This window comes from Gigantopelta aegis, unplaced genomic scaffold (genome assembly GCF_016097555.1).
Source record: "Gigantopelta aegis isolate Gae_Host unplaced genomic scaffold, Gae_host_genome ctg2980_pilon_pilon:::debris, whole genome shotgun sequence".
Taxonomy (NCBI): domain Eukaryota; kingdom Metazoa; phylum Mollusca; class Gastropoda; order Neomphalida; family Peltospiridae; genus Gigantopelta; species Gigantopelta aegis.
Window position 1 is genome coordinate 7,214 of NW_024533128.1, and position 18,034 is coordinate 25,247.

Below are 18,034 nucleotides of genomic sequence, written 5' to 3' on the forward strand. Positions count from 1 at the left end.
ATATTCGCGCCATCATAACCTACACTGACAACTTTTGACCTCCATTCATCTTATTGAGTACATGGACCATCAGTTGACTTTTGCCAGTTGAATGTTTTTATGTGATTACATTGATGATTATTTGTTTGAAACTTGTCTTACTGAGTATATAGTTGATATGTCAGATTGTTTTTGTTTTGTTTTTTGTTCCTGTGACTAGATTGGTGAACGATTGATTGAAACACTGGTGCTGAGGTTTATCTTATTGAGCATATCAATTAGTTGATTTTTTTTTGTATTCTTTGTTTTGTTTATTGTGATATAGATGCGACTACAATTGATGTTTGGTCATTTGAAACTCGAGTGTTAATGTTCATCTTATTGAACATAATATTCATCAGTTGGTTGTTGTCATTTGATTGTGTGTGTGTTTTTTGTGTGTTTTTTATCTTACTGAGATTTGTGACTCACTGACTACATTGAAGATTTTATTGTTAAGTTCACAATCTTATTTTGTGATGCAATAAAGATTCTTCTAGTCGACTCCTGGATACTGATTTCTAACTCATGTCATGTGATGAATGCGCGGGAAAAAAAAAAAAAAAAAAAAAAAAAAAATACCGCTTCAAGGACATGTGATATATCTGATGGGACAGGTAGTTTTATTTTTTGCATGTCCTACAGGAAAGGTGCCTTAAAAGATTAATGTAGAGTCCTATTTACCTAAATTTCCCCAGAAGACACGTATTGGTGTGACTGCATATTATTCATACCAGAGAACCAGACAATGTTTTTTTTTTTTTTTTTTTACAAACATTACATTTTGGTCATTCCACCAAGTTTTGATTCTAAAATCCAAGCATTTCTATCAACTGAGCCAATCCCACCCAGCTTTCCAAACAAGCGATTTGTTAAGTAACCGGAAGGAAGGAAATGTTTTATTTAACGACGTACTCAACACATTTTATTTACTGTTATATGGCATCGGGTTCTGTGACAGAATGTTGAGGTGAATGTGTTAAATGTATACAGTACAAAATCTAAATTACGAGCATATAAATATTATTCATGTACAGTGAAACTTCTCTAAAATGGACATATATGGGACCAAGAATTTTGTCTGGTTTTCAGGGGTTTGCATTGATACAAAACCTTTTGTTGTACTCTGTTGTTTGTATCCACTGGTGTCTTTTTCACATTCGGCTATATATATATGTATTGAAGATGAATCCAACAGTTAATAATCAAAAAATGAATCTTTGATTGAGATATTTTGACGTTTGCTAATATATCATTAAAGGCATACTGTCACGGATTTAAGGACCTTATTTCTCTAAACATTGATAATAAATGAAAATTACATTAATTTTTGGAAACCAAATCTAGCTATCACATCACCTTAACTGAACCATGATGGAGTGAAATCCATGTCAACCCTCTCCGTAATTTTATTTTTTAAATTATGAACTCTTTATTTTGCTAAATAACAGTTTTGAAACAAAATCAAATTCAAACAATAGAAAGACAGTGGATTAAATTTGTTGATTTGTCAATCCTTGAAGTAAACTATAAATTTGTTTGTTATGAATATCAAAGCTGTCACTTGATCTTTAATTGCTTAATTGTCAACTGTACCCAGTCATATGTAACGGTGATCACACAACTTATGGCTAACCTCATCATGTGTATATGGCACCAGTTATGTTCGCAGGGTAAATAGAAAGAAGGAAACAGGAAAAAAGGGTGGAAAAATGGGCTAGGAAAAAAGGAAACTGGTAAACAAGAAATGGAAAAAAAGAAACAGATTATATAGTATTTAACTAGTCTTAAAAACAACCATAATATGAACACATTCCACATGATTTTACAAAAACTACATTAAATACAGCACTATATGCATCAATTAACGAAATCACATATTCAAAAGTTAAAAGCATTTGGTGATGCGGACGTTGTGATCAATGCCACCAAGTAAGTCTGGAATCGACTTGGATCCATTTGCATGGTCCTGGCAACTAGAGGTTTTTGAGTCTCTTCAGGAGACGTACATTTCCCTGCTTGGCACCCTTCTTTGGACAACACCTTGTAAAATGTCTTACATTGCATTAATTTGAATCTGCACCATGTACCAAAATGATCAGTATTAATTTGGACATGTATTTTTAATGTGAATTTAACATATATGAGATGTTTCTTTCTTTCCGTTTCTTTTGTTCCTGTTTTCTTTTTCCTGTTTCTTTTTTTCCTATTTCCTTCTTTCCTACAACCGTTCGCAGTCATGTGATTTGGCCGAAGACAGTGAAGTGACAACAAACGAAACAATTAGTGGCTCCATAATAATTGACAACGGTCTGATCGTCCGGCTTTCAGAGGTACAAATTGCACTAAATAAAGAGTTTGGGACTGAAATATTTGTCCGGTATTCAGTTTAGAGAGATTTCTGGTTCAGAGAGGTAAATCATGGGACTTTGGAAAATGTCCAGTTTTGAAAGAATTCTGGTGTAGAAAGAGTCCAGTCGTGAGGGGGAGATTTTGTCAAAAAGCAGGAGATTTTTTAAATGTACATGATTTAACATGATTTAAGTTTTTAAAAATGATTACAATAAGTAATATGAACACTACATAATGTCATGTATACATGTATACTTGTCAACCTTAGATCTTGGCATTTAAAAAAATAAAAAAATAATTAAAAACATTAATTATATTAATTCATTTTTTATTTTTTTTAAAGTGTAAACATTATTATGATTTAATAGATGTTAAGAACACAACAAGAAATTAAAACATTAATTAGTACATTTATGGTATTACACTTGCATCATTATTTGTGGTTTGTGAAAAGTATCTAAGACAAATTTATATAAATGTTATAAATTAATATTCAGTTCTTACTATAATGAGGAATATACTGGTGTGGCACTTATTTAAAAATCATTATAACGATGCAACAAACATTGTATTTCCACTAATTATAAGTAAAACCTCACTACTGACATTGTGTGGAATTTCCGTGAGTAACTTTATGTCAGACACAACATTTATTCATTTATTCATTATACAAAACAATCCCTTCAAGTGTACTCTAGTTACCATCATTTTACTGCACAAACATACCAAACTAACTCATACAAGTATTGTTTATATAGCTAATTGGTCGTTTTGTTCTGTTGCTTTGACACTTGTCACCGACCTTGGTGGCAAAGTGGTTAAGCCATCAGAATACAGGCTGGTAGGTACAGGGTTCGCAGCCTGGTACCAGCTCCAACCGAGAGCGAGTTCTTAAGGGCTCAGTAGGTAAGACCACTACACCATCTTCTCTCTCACTAACCAACTAACAACTAACCCACTGTCCTGGACGGACATCCCAGATGGCTGAATTGTGTGCCTGGGACAGCGTGCTTGAACCTTTATTGGATATAAGCACGAATATAAGTTGAAACGAATTGACATGTGATTTTGACATTGAGTGTATTGATGAATGTGGCTGATGCAGTCAACTCTGGCACTTGTTGCAACATGTAATCTAGTGGGGAGATTTACATTTTACAAGTTAGAGGCATTACTAGAATAAACTTGGATAGTTTTATATATGACAACATGTCAATACACAGACAAGGTAGCTGAATTGGAAAATAAGGATTTCCCAGGAGAGTCATTTTTCCGGGCAGGTTTTCGGGAGACTTGATCAAATACCGGGAGTCTTTCACAGAATCCAGGAGGGTTGACAGGTCTGACCCATGTGCATGTCTATGTGTTGTGTGGTGTATACGGTTATGTATGTGTGTGTGTGTGTGTGTGCGCGCATTTTGTTTTTACAAATAATTTAATATATTGTATCTATACATATTGTTATTTAACATACAGTTGTCAAATGCAATGGACACAATGGGCTGAAATCAGTACATGGTAAAATTAACAAAAATGAGGGTTGCTTATGAGAACATTTTAAGAATATTTTACCATGTTTGTTTTTTTGTGTGTGTTTTTTTATGTTAATTAAATGTAAGTGTGAGATGCTTCCATTTTGAAAATAATATTTTGTTTTTAATTAAGTCCATAATTATTAATATACAAAAAGGTTAAACTCCAGAGTATATGTTTTTAAGTAATCCTCCCTTTTAATTCTAGAATGAATTTCTGTTAGTGTTAATCATTTTACTCTGCTTATATCACTTACTAAAGTTACTGTGCATGTACATTCCACACAAATTCACATAAGCATCACAATATCTTACTGTTTTTGCTTGATAATCGTGATCGTCGTACAAAGAACACAACCAGCACCACTATAACGCCAACCACAGTCACAGAACCAACAGCACCTCCAACAGCTGCACCAATCCCCAAACCAGATCCAGTTAATTTATCAGCCTCTGTCATATGAGAAATATTACATTTTAATAACAACTCTAATGTTGTAAACAAGAATTCTGAGGAATTAAATGTCTCGTCTACAATAAATGTATTCAGTGTCACTTATAGTTGCATCCATAGAGATGTTCATCTAAAAAAAGAGAGAAAACTTGTTTTATTGTTTTCACATGCCTTGTGATGATCAAACATCTATAGGAACACGTATTAAATAAAAGTTTCATCGATCTTTGACTTATAGTTTGTGAGAAATGGAGCTAAACACAGAAGTTTAATCTTCAATTTAAATGCAATTTAAGTATTTTGATAAAACAAATTAATTTTTAATTCTTTTCTATGATGAACACCCATAGGTGAAACTGTAAATCACGTTTCATTGATGTAAGACTTACAGTTAGTGAGGAACTGATCGAAACGTAAACTTTAACGTCGAGCAAAAAGGAAATACATTTTAATTAAAAATACTTAATTAATTGTTAATTCTTTTCATGTTCTTTGTGATGAACATCCATAGGAACAACTATACAACAAGTTTCACCCATCTAGGACTTAGTTTGTGAGAAATGAAGCTAAAAGCAAAACTTTAGCATTTAGCTTAATGCAAAAGTAATTCAATTAAAACTCAGTTGATATTTTATATATTTGTAACACTTGTGACGAATCCTCTAGTTATATCTTTAACAGTGACCTTGACCTTTGACACAGGAGGCGAAAGGTGAACTTGAGCTGTTGTTCATGGTATCCTGATCCTATTTCAGATTTCATAAAAATTGGATCAGAAATGAAGTGGGTATAAAGCAGAGATGTTGTATGACATGCATGTACAGGCAAGATGCTATATCCTCCTTAATGACTTATCACCAGGGGATGATAATGTTGGTACCTATGAAAGGAGGGCGTTAGTCAGTGTAACAAAACATTTTATTACATACCCATTTAATCTTACTATAGTAATAAAGAAAATTCTAACCATACAATTAAAAACATATTTTACTGAACATACCTGTATGTGTGATACAAAATCTCACATGCGTGTTCAACTGAATGACGACATGTCTCAGCGTTCTGTCAATTCCATGATATTCAACTAACTTTCCAGGCAAAGTAATTTGTATTATTTAATTAAACTTTTATTAACTGTAATATAGAATGGTGGTATGTAATAAATACAGAACCACATACCACATGTTATGTAATGTTATTTATTGTACTCGTTTACAGTGTGCAAAATTTATACCACTTGACTGCTACACGGTCTCGTGGTGTAATATTCTTATGCACTATAAACTCATGCAACAAACAAAATGGCAAAACGGCTGGTATGTGATTCTGTCTATAAATGGGGAGCTGGTTAAGATAATGGCCCAATTATGCGTTATGTAATTGTTGAAACTGCATGTGTATGTATGTACACAAATACACACACACACACACATTTATGTACCTTTTGCTGTCATTGCTGTTATGTTGACAGTCACTAACATTGTCTTTTGGGCGGTCATTCTCAGCTGACAGCCTGACATCATACACCTGGCCAGCCTCGAGGTCTGTGATGTTGTAAAACATTTTCTGATCTTGAAGTAAATCTTCAAACCAGTCACTGGTCCATTTAAATGTTCATTCAGACTCACTTTGGAGTTTGTACTCCAAGACAAATCTTTGTTTGTAATTTCCACCTGGATAGTAAGGTAACCATGACAACCAGACTGTGTCAGACGTTGATTCCCCTTCTTGTTGTAGCTGTTTTGGAGGAAGAGGCGGTCCTGCTGCTGTTAGGTTTACAGGAAACTGAGAACATCCAACATCATTACAGACAGTCAGTGTGTAGGTTCCTATGTCATTCTGTGAGAATGAGCTGATATTGAGTGAGATTCTGTAGCCCGAGTCGTTTACTGTTTTACTGTGTATTTTCAGAGTAATGTTTTCTGGCTCAATATTTGTATAATTAAAGGTTGACTTGCTATCAGATCTGTCCCAATTGAAACTAATATTATTTGGTTTTGAAAACACAGTTTTCTGTAGTATTGCTGGTTTTCCAATTTCTGCACCCACAAGAATATCAGGCTCAGTTTCCTTAGTAATCTTTGGTGTTGCTACATATGAAAACAAAAAGAAAGAAAAAAGAAACAAATTAGGTTTTTATTATTTGTTCTACATGAAAAAATATAGCAGTATTCTTCGGAAATTACATCACAAAAATTGAATCCTGCCTGAACAGGTGGTGTGTTTAGTTTGAAGACGTGCTGTGACTGGTGATAATAATGAAATTATAGAGAATGATCGATGTCCCTGGAGCCAAATTAATTCATAAATCTATTGAAGAAGATGTGAATTTTCAACTAAAGAGATAGCTTTAAAATTAAATGCTGTGGGTTAAACTATATGACAAACGTCCACAATTAATAAAACCTTACACCTATCCACTTTTCTGTTCTGGACTAAAGTCACTGGCTATGCAAAGAATGCACATGTCACTATTTTGAGTTCGAGTTAATCCAGTAACATCTATTTTCATTACAAAAAAGATGGGCACATTACATATGATGACAGTTCTATGTACTTCTATGTGTATCAAAACATGAATATCACAGTAAAATTGGGCAGCTAATACGTTTTCGAAATAGAGCTCATTATTTCTTTAAAATAACATTGTTTGTGTTGGTTTAGATCATCATAATAATTATTATTTAGAGTATAACTAATGAGCGACGAGGAATCTGTCCTGAATGAGGGAAAGATAATTCGTAACTCCTTGTAGTGAGTTATTCTCTTTATTACCCATTGTCAATTTTAACTGATTATGATTTTATGCCATAACAGCGTTTTTCTACAGCCAAATGTTTACAGTACAAAATAATATGTCTGTATGGTTCCATTAGAAAATAAATATTTTTCTTTGCTACTAAAGCTGCTGTTTATTAAAATATACAAATGAAACAAATAAGTAAAAAAAAATCAGTAAATCTTTGTAGATGGTATAATATATATGTAATCTGACTCATGAATGGAAACATTATACGAATGAAAGTGAAGTTCCAGCTATAGGAAGCAAAGCAACGAAGCAAACGTCGTGATTTTAAGCCAGCCAATTAGTGGCTGTAGAAGCAATCTGCACATTGTTCAGAGATCGAAAAAATATTACCCCGTATATTTGAGCCCATATGGGTAATAATTTAAATATTCCATCTTATTTTTATGATAGTGATAGATGGCAACAGATTCTACATAGCCGACTCCATTTGGATACCAGTGATTTGAATGGTCACAAATTTGTACGACATGTGACAGATACCCCTTCTTGTATTTGTGGCCATCCAGTTGAAGATGCAGAACATTTTTTATGTTTTTGCCCAATATATATGTTGCAGCTCGCAATACCCATTTACTGAACTATTATAATCTCAAGTGTCATACTTTGCTATTTGGAGATTCAAATTTAAGTGTCCAAGATAATATCTCTATATTTAAATCTGTTCAGAATTTTCTTATTAATAGTAAACGTTTCGAGATCAATTAACCATTTAACCATTCTAACTGTTTGCTATTTATTCTTTGTTTCTTCAACACACTCCTCTCTTCTATTCCCCCACCTATGCGTGTTATCTTTATTGTAATATTGTTCTAGCCATCTTGATGTATAACATGTATATTTGTTAAATGTAGGGAGAGGCCTTAATATAGGCACTTGCCTGTTGGCCAATCCCAAATTTGATTTGCTAATAAAATATTGTTTAAACCAATTATTCGCCAACCCAACAATTTCATAATTTGCACCATGTTGTAGCTGTTGTTGACTTCAGCGTTGTGAAATATCTAGACTAAAAAGACTGACTTCACATTGTCACAGATGGACAAGAGATTGAACATATGTCCAAGAAACAAGTCAAACAACAAAACATTTTAACAAATTTACATACAAAATATGAATATACAAAATGACGATATCACTCCAAACACATCAACTACCCCAACCTTAAATTAAACTCCCCAAAAAACTGTATTCTGGTGTCCATGGTAAGCCAGTCTGAGCCAACTAGCTTCTAGTCAATGTTCGAGCCTTAGTTAAATAATCATTTTGAACCAGTTCAATTTGTATCAGTATAAACACATCTGAAATTCACTGTCATTGCGAATACTATCAGTATCTTGATGACGACCAGACACTAGCACATCTTGGTTGGTTGGCTGTTGACATCTCTTGCAGATATCCTAATCACAGTCCGCCACCACGCTGGTCTGTAGACATCTCTTGCAGATGGTTCTCCTACAGTTCCGCTGGTTACATCTGTGTCATCCCTCACACCCAATTATAGCTCACATAGCTAACCTAGCTATCGTAGCTCACATAACTCATGGTTCTGGCTCACGCTCAAACCCAAAAGGCTGAAACAAAAATGTGAATAAATAGGCTCACTTAATATAATTATGGCAATAAACTACCACCTCGTTATCAAGTCCGTCTGACACTTATGAAAACTATTGTAACACAACAAAACAAATTAACCTTAACCCCTTGTTTTGTACCATATTTACTCCTGGCGCACAACAACACAAATTACGCTTAACCCTCTAATACGGTCAGTTACACAACCCAAAACATACACTATACACACACCCAAATATCCTATAACAAAGTAAAACTACATAAGTTATAGCACCTGATATTATGCACTAATATACAACACCACTTACATGCATATCTAAATACAAACAAATAAACAACCCTATTAATAATCACTACAAACAAATTACAATTAACTAAATTGCCCTGTATTCGAGTCTTGGGGAGAAATATAGTCAAACTATCTGTCCAAAAGACTAAACCAGATACCTCCTAAGAGCCATTTACCAGTCAACTTGCCTGCTGGAAACCTTCTTGGCAAATGCACTGATGAACAGACAGCCGACGTTTACCTTTCCCACAGCCTGCATGGTTTTCACCTGCAGCTTAATTTCCCACTGAAGAAACTCAATATATTGCTCATAAAAAGTTATGACACGTTTTCACAATTTACCCAGTATGCTCATGCTCTACCAGATATAACAAAATATTGGGCATTTATTATATAAACCCCCTCTAATATCATAAAATACATAAAACTAATCTTTTCTGTGACAATATCCTTCCCCTTAGGGAAAAATAATAGTTTTTTTTTTTTTTTACAGGAAAGATTAAGAAACATTCAACACAATACACTACTTTCCTCAAACTCTACATACATTCACTATCAAATACCATACCACATTAAGATCATATATAACATCTAAAACACTACATCCTCAATATGTCTATATATTGTATAGTTCTTTGAAATCAACACAACTGGCATTCTAATCTGATTCTAATCTACTTAGATAATCTGCTCCAACATTCTCCTTCCCTTTGATTGCTTCTATGCGAATTCTGTAGGGTTGCAGCAGTAACGCCCATTTTGGCCTTGTTCAAGTATGTTAGGGGATGATGATCAGTTTCCACGACAAATGACTTGCCGTAAAGATACCTCTGCATCTTTTGGACACCCCACACCAAAGCTAAACATTCCTTCTCAATAGTAGCATAAGACTGTTCACGGGGTAACAATTTCCTACTTGCATAAGCCACTGGAAGTTTTTCCCCATTCTCCTCCTGCAACAATATAGCACCAACTCCTCGATCCGAAGCATCAGTCCTCAGAATAAATGGTCTCTCAAGATCAGGAAGTTTTAGAATAGGACTGCAAATCATTGCTTTCTTTAGTGACTGAAATGTATGTTCATGGGCTTCTGTCCAACCCACATGGTTTGGATTTCCTTTCCTCGTTAGATCAGTAAGTGGAACAGCAATCATAGAGAAATTCGGAATGAACTTCCTGTAGAATCCAACCATGCCTAAGAATGATTTCACCTGTTTCTTTGTTTTGGGTCGCGCTGCCTTTTTAATAGCTCTGACCTCGTCTGGAAGTGGCCGCAATCTATCTTGACCAATCAAATGACCCAAACATTCCAAGTTGTGAAATCCTATGTAACAATTAGATGGTCTTGCTGTGAGATTTGCTTCTTGAAGTCGCTTAAACACTTTCCCCAGAACTGATAAATGCTCTTTCCATCTAATATTGAAAATCAAGATGTCATCATTGAAGTTATCCACATCTCAATTCCATCTAACAATTTCCTCATCAATCTACTGAATACTGCTGGCACTGTCACCCCAAATGGTAATACTCTAAACTGAAACAAACCTTGTGCTGTGGAAAATGCCGTTTTCTCCCGACAATCCTCTTTGATTGGAAGCTGCCAATAACCTTTACATAAATCTAGTTTTGAAAAAAACCCTGTACCCTGACAACTTCGAAAACATTTCCTCAGCATTTGGCATTGGCTCTGCATCAAACAAGGTTCTTTTGTTCAGATGGCAGAAATCAACACAAAATCTGTTTGTGCCATCCTTTTTCTTTACCATGACTATAGGTGAACAATAGGGTGATTCTGACCTCTCAATTATACCCATCTGTAGCATTTTTGCTATTTCCTCCTTTACTGCATCCTTCATACTATACGGCATAGGATATTGCTTAATTCTTACCGTTCGTTTGAAGTAAGCTTGATATCATGATGTGTTAGATCTGTGTAACCTGGAACATCTGTCAACGTGTCAGAGAAGTGCTTTAAAACCTGGTTAATCTCCTGACGTTGATCGTCTAACAGTTCCACACTTACCTTAACATCATTAACATTTTCTGTTTGCATCGGGTCAGGATATGATGGAATATTATTCTCCATCTCTGATTCAGTATCCTCCATATCCAAATCAATGACTGCTAAATTGACAATGGAAAGCACACCTGCATCTGCACCTTGAACATCAGTTCTTTCAAAGTAAGACTTCAAAAGGTTGATATGAAACAGTTTGCTCTTTCCATTAATATCTACTCTGTAATCCAAAGTACCTACCCATTCAGTAATTACAAATGGACCTTTCCATTGCATCAGTAATTTATTGTTACTGGTAGGAAGGAGTACCAAAGCTTTGTCAGCCACCTTTAGCTGTCTGTCTCTAGTCCTTCTGTTGTAGTACTTACGATATCTCTGTGATGCTTTTCTCAAGTTGATATGAGCTAGTTGACAAATTTTGTTAAGTTTCTCATACAACTCAAACACATACCTGTAGGTAGTTTTAACATCAGGGTCTGGAACCTCTTTTGTCCAAAGTTCTTTCAAAATTGCCATAGGGCCTCGTACACTGCGACCATATAGTAGTTCAAAAGGAGAAAAACCCAAACTTTCCTGAGGAGCCTCTCGATATGCAAACAGCAGTGCATTTATATACTTATCCCAGTCCTTTGGATGTTCTGAGCAAATTTTCTTGAGCATCGACTTCAGTGTTCCATTGAACTTCTCCACCAGTCCATTGCATATTGGATGGTAGGGAGTGGTGGTAAGCTGGCAAATTGATAAAAGTCAACTGACCTCTGCCATTAGTTCAGATGTAAACTGAGAACCCATGTCAGTAAGCATTTCTCTAAGTACACCAACTCTACGAAAGATGTCCACCAGTGCCTCAGCAACTCTCTAGGTATCGATGTCAGGTAATGCAACTGCCTCTGGGGACCTCGTAGCATAGTCGACAACTGTGAAAATGTACCTGTTTTTCCTGTCAGTGACAGGTTCTAATAGACCGACCAGATCCACTGCAATTCGTTGAAAAGGTATTTCTATGAGTGGCATATCTCCTAAAGGTGCTCTTATTATCTTACCTTTTGGAACTGTCCTCTGGCAAATATCACATGAACGACAAAAACGAGCGATCTCTGACTGAATACCTGGCCACCAAAATTCTGCCAATACACGCTCCTTTGTTTTCTGTGTAGAAAAATGACCTGCCATCAGTGATTCATGTGCTATCCCCAGAACTGTATTCCTTAGCTGCTTAGGAACGACTAATTGGGTAGACCTTTGTCCTCCAGTTCTCTTTGGTGCTTGAAATACCCAATACAACATTCCCTTCCATGTTGTAAAAGACACTTTACCTCCACCTTTGGTTACTTTTTCTGCTCCTGCCTGTACAAATTCCCTGCATTTCCTTAAACTCTGATCCTCTTGTTGGGCTTGCTGTATTTCTGCAGGAGTTGCTTCAATCTGTAAAGCTTCTGGAACTCTCAATTTCTGATACCGCTTAGCTTTTTTCACCATTGTGCCCTCATTTGAACAGCCTGTATACGAGCTTCCCAGTTAGGATCAGGATCATCTGGTGGCTCTACTCCTGAAATGTTACCTAGTATTACATCAAATACTGGATTGTTCATACACCAAGCCTGTACTTTACCAGGTGTGTACTTTACCAGTGAAAAAAGGTGTGTCAATAGACAACTCTGCCATAGGAGCTTCTACTTCTGTACCATCCGCTAAAACACAAATTTGAATCTTACCGCTAAGTTGGTCATCAGGTACTAAACTCCTCCTAATGACAACTCCACTGCAACCAGTGTCTCTCAAAACAGACACATGCTGAGTACCAATCTTACCTCCAAGTACTGGCATTCTGTGTGGATTTGTAACCTGTTGATTACAAGCTGAGCTCAATGTCGGTTCGCTATATCTTGTACCATCAATACTTACCATACGTCTATCACAAGCAAGGACATTTTGACCTTGACCCCTTCCTTTTCCGTGGCTGTATCCTCTTCCTCTAAAACCCGTTTGTTGATACCTTGGATCTGCAAATGGCACTTGTCCTGCACCTCTCTGATACTCATTACCTGCATTTTCAACAAATTGAGACTTTGGGGAATTCTTGCTGAAACAATCTTGAGCATAGTGACCTGGTTTATTACACAAAAAGCAGCGAACACTAGTCCTCATTGGTTGATTACCATGTTTTTCCCCTCTATGTAGCGTTCCTGGTTTTCTGTCGATCTATCATTTCATATTTCCTTGGTTATTATTTTTATTTGGTTCTTCTTGTTATTCTTCTTCTTATTAATTATATTAATCTCTAATATTAACCTTACTAATAAGGGAATGTCATGAACGTTACGTTGTGCATGTTATAAAGTATAGTATGAGACCAGTCTAATTTATATTGTGGTGGAAAATTACTCGGGGGTTGTCGGTAGGTTACGGGCTTCGTTATTATCTGGCCAATCGGGTTTAAGGGTTATGAAAGTCCGTGCAAATCGGGCCGAGGCATTATCCTTTACTTGGTTTTGGGGTTTCAAACAAGTAAGACTTGTTTTGTTCTGTAGGATGTTTTTTTGATTGAATTTGTGCTTGCTTCCAAATCATTAGAACGTATTTAAATATTATTATGGGTGGGGAAGAGATTAATTAATTAAATGGTTGTATTTGGCTAAAGGAAATTCCTTTCCCAACGATGACGCTAGCACATTTTGAGTGGGTTGGGAGTTTATCCGTCTAGGGCAGCGTGTCAAGGAATCTGCTTTCCGAATTAGCAAAACGAAGCTAACGAAAAGGGTGCCGTTAGACTATAATAGGAAGTAGGATTTGGGGTTTGACTTGTTGAAGAAAATGCTTTCCGAATTAGCAAAACGGAGCTAACGAAAAGGGTGCCGTTAGACTATAATAGGGAGTTGTTTTTCCGTGTTTTGAGAAGAGCTAGCGGATATCTCATTTTATATTGGTGAACGTTGTTGTGATGGGGAGGTGTTAATTAAAAGGGGACTTAGATTTATTTGTAAATAACTATTAAAATTATTATTACCTAAAGAATACATTTCCAAGCAAATATATCTGTGACAGGGCTGTTGGAGGTGCAAGCTGCACCAGAAGCTATGGTAGAAGGAAGAAGAAATAAATGTTTTATTTAACGACGCACTCAACACATTTTATCCACGGTTATATAGCGTATGACTTATGGTAAAGGACCACGCAGGTATTGAGAGAGGAAATCCGCTGTCGCCACTTCATGGGCTATTCTTTTCGATTAGCAGCAAGGGATCTTTTATATGCACCATCCCATAGACAGAATAGCACATACCACGGCCTTTGGTGTACCGGTCGTGGTTCACTGACTGGAGCGAGAAATAGCGCAATGGGCCCACTGACGAGATCAATCCCAAAACGACCGCGCATCAAGCGAGCGCTGTACCACTGGGCTACGCCTCGCCCTCAGAAGCTGTGGTAGACCGATCAGATGCAACTGTTGTGTCAGTAAGTGTTCAAGTTGATGTACCTGTAATTTGATGTAAGCGACACAACCTTCAATGTACAAAGCGCTGCAACTATGAAGCTGATAAGAACTGCTGCAATAAGCGTACTATTACAGATGAAGTAGACCTCTATACCTAATATGCTATTATTAATTACAATTTACAATTGGTATTTTCCTTTTCTATGTAAAATATACAACATACAAGTCATTAGTATTGCAACATTTTAATTATTTGACCTAAAAGGTACTTAGGAACACACAATTGTATTTGTATGAGGACCATAGGCATTATTTGCCAAATGATTAAATTGGTGGCCATTTTAAATTTTCATATGGCTGCCATTTAAGATGTTTGCCATGATTGGATGACTATAAATATACTCTCCCAAAAAGTGTTCTGTTACACCACCAACTACTTGAATATATGTCTGACAAATATGAGCGTATAATTCCATTAAACGCACAGCAAACAATATTTATACCCTGCAATGAAATCACTATCAAAGTTTGACCGTGACCCCAAAACGCAGCCCTCAATCCAACTTTACGTGAAACTGATAAATCACAGGTTTCACATGGCACGAGCAGCCAAATGTTGTCACAATTTGCACGCTCTGACATCGTTACATAGGGGTATAAAGAACAGTATCGGTGATTGTCTCCGACTTACAGTTCTTCCACAGAGGTTGACACTCGTACAGAACAAGGTTAAGCCGCCCAAGATCGATACATCCGGTTGCTCTACCTTTGGGATTGATTTTGGGCAAAACAATCCACAGCTATCCAAATTGCTGGACTAAGACGAATTTCCCTCCAAACCGTCATCAACTTCTACCGGGACGAGACACTGCAGCATCACGTTGTTCCACTGATTAACGTCAATGGTGCTATCTTTCAGCACGACAATGTTGGGTCACACATTGCACGTGTCCGCCAAGACTTTCAACAGCAAAACAACGTTCGTGTCTTGTCATACCTAGCAACACCGCCAGCTTTATACCCATTTGAACATCTCTGGGACGTCCTGTATTGCAGAGTTCGCCAAAGGACCGATTCATGGAGTAAAGAAATGTACATGGAAAAAAAAATAGTGTGCTTCCATACTATCCAGGAATTTGAAAAAATATATTAAAATGGTAGCCATTACAATTTCAAGATAGTTGCCAAGAACAGACAACAATTTTCCTTTTTACTAAATAATCATCTGATCTCATAGATCTGAACTGAAAGCAAAATATTTTTTTCTATTTTAAATGGGAGTAAGGATAGAGAAAAAATATATATGGAAATGACGTCCATTTTGAATTTCAAGATGGTTGCCATGATTAGACTAATAAAACAAAATATCTTTGAATTCACTCACCTAACATGTTATAACAGACCGTTACCATATGCTTCTGTGTTAAATGGGAGTAGAGATATATATATAAATGAAATATATGAAAATGACGCCATTGTGAATTTCAAGATGACTGACTTGATAGTGGTCAGAAAAAAATGCTACCAATCGATTTCTGGTTCACGTAGGTCATGGGAATATATGACCAAACTTTTATTAACTTGAGCAAATTTTTTGGTTAAATGCAACCTTCAAAAAATTAACATAATTCCCTAGAATACTGATATGTTCTGTATTATGATTGGTTAATTACATTATTTTTCCGTGATCAATTAAACAATACTCAACGAGCTATGGCGCAATATCGTTTGTCTTGAATGAGTGAATTGATGTTGAATAGATTTTATGTTGAGATGCACTTGCACGTCGTTTAACCTAGACCCAATATGGTATCGTATGCAGTGCATGTGAAATAAGGAAAGGGGACTCGTTCCGACGTCCAAAGAAATAGATTGAGTAGGGTTGATCTAATTGCCTTGTGTTTATTCCACTAGTAAGCAGACGACAATGTCTCGTGCAGCAGGCGAGTAAACTTGAATGTGAACATTTGGACATACAGGGATGTTTATGCATGTTAAAACAGTGCCTTACGAAAAATAGTACTTTTAGATACATGGTATTTGTAATTGTCTATACTTACTGCATGCTGGCAAATTGTAAATATTGCTTTATTTATATTAATAAAGAATACTTCCATCAATGAACAATTCTGCATTTGACGTCATAGCTTTTGTTTGATGACGCACAATTGATATTTAAAGATAGTGCGCCAAAATACATACCGCGCCATAATACACACCGATAGAATATGTATATTAGAGCTGCAAAGAATACACCAAGTGCCGAATACGATACGTATCACGGATATAGGGTCTCGAATACAAATAAATATTCACGAATACCAATAATTACAATGAATCTACCAATACTGTACTATTGACTTTCTGAATGAAGCAACCCACGAATGCCCAAACATCAAAAATAGCATTTAAATAGTACGATGCGCTTAACATTAAACTATGAAATGTGAGATGTAGGAAATTAAATAGTTATGTGTCAATTATAAAAACAAAATTAATAAGACGCAAAAACAAAACAAGCATGTAAACATCGTCTAGTGGAAAAATAGAATCTTTAGGCAGTGATCACATCTCCTGCTAACCATAACCCTCTCCAAATATAAAATGGTTCTTTGCACATTTCACTATCATTAAAATCTTAGAAACACATTGCAATATAGAGGTGTGTAGATGTTTTTAGACGGTGTTGTTTTTCTGTCATTTCGTTTCTTTTCCAAAATAGGAATTTGACTGCTGGTACCTTTTCCAAATTGCGCTCATTATCTTTTTTAAAAATGGCATTCCTTGTGTGTGTTTTGTTGGGGAGGGGGGGGGGGTCGAAACTAACCCCTCAATTCCACACACCCACCAATTTGTTACTTTCATTCATTTCAATCAGCCATGTGATTGCTGTTGTTAATTTCAGCTTCCTGTTAAATGTTTGTTGTTGATTTCAGCTTCTTGATGCTGGCACACATTGCATTAGAACCGTTCCATTTACGATGGTAATAATTGTTTGCGTACATTATGGGTTATGAAACTGAAACTCACAGTGTATTTGAAATCCATCGAACGTTTTACTTTTTGTGATGTCAGTCTTATAAATATAATATTTTATCTCGTGATCATTGCAAACTTACTATATAATAATAATTAACTATATTACACAGAGGATGTACAGGTTTTCGATATCGAAAACGTCGCGTGACTGATGTAATTTGGCCATCATGATGAGTACGTTGGGTGGTGGATAGTTGACTGCTTAAAATACTTCTCTGTATATGATCAGCTTGCAAACTGTGGTCTTTCTAAATTCGTATAATAATAATAATAATAATAATAATAATAATAAATAATAATAATAAACCCCACAAAACAAAACACGAATATATTCGGTTCTTTGGGTACCGAATAACGAATACGTATCGCGTATAGCCTGTATTCGGTGCCCATGACAGGGCCTTTAGGCTTCGAGCTGCTTCGGGCCCCTCGACATAGTGTTAACATTTAACACTAAAAGAAAGAAAAAAAAGGTTGCATGGGCCCCTGCTTTTGCATAGGCTTCAGCCTAGTCAG

General features: G+C 35.9%; 1 long non-coding RNA gene across 1 annotated transcript; it reads right to left on the minus strand.

The window, feature by feature from the left end:
- Positions 1–4,217: 4,217 nt before the first annotated feature.
- Positions 4,218–6,770, minus strand: LOC121391813. Its single transcript, XR_005960388.1, has 2 exons — positions 5,798–6,770; positions 4,218–4,355 (listed from the first exon to the last, which is right to left on the minus strand). It is a non-coding gene; the product is annotated as an uncharacterized LOC121391813 (long non-coding RNA).
- Positions 6,771–18,034: the final 11,264 nt, after the last annotated feature.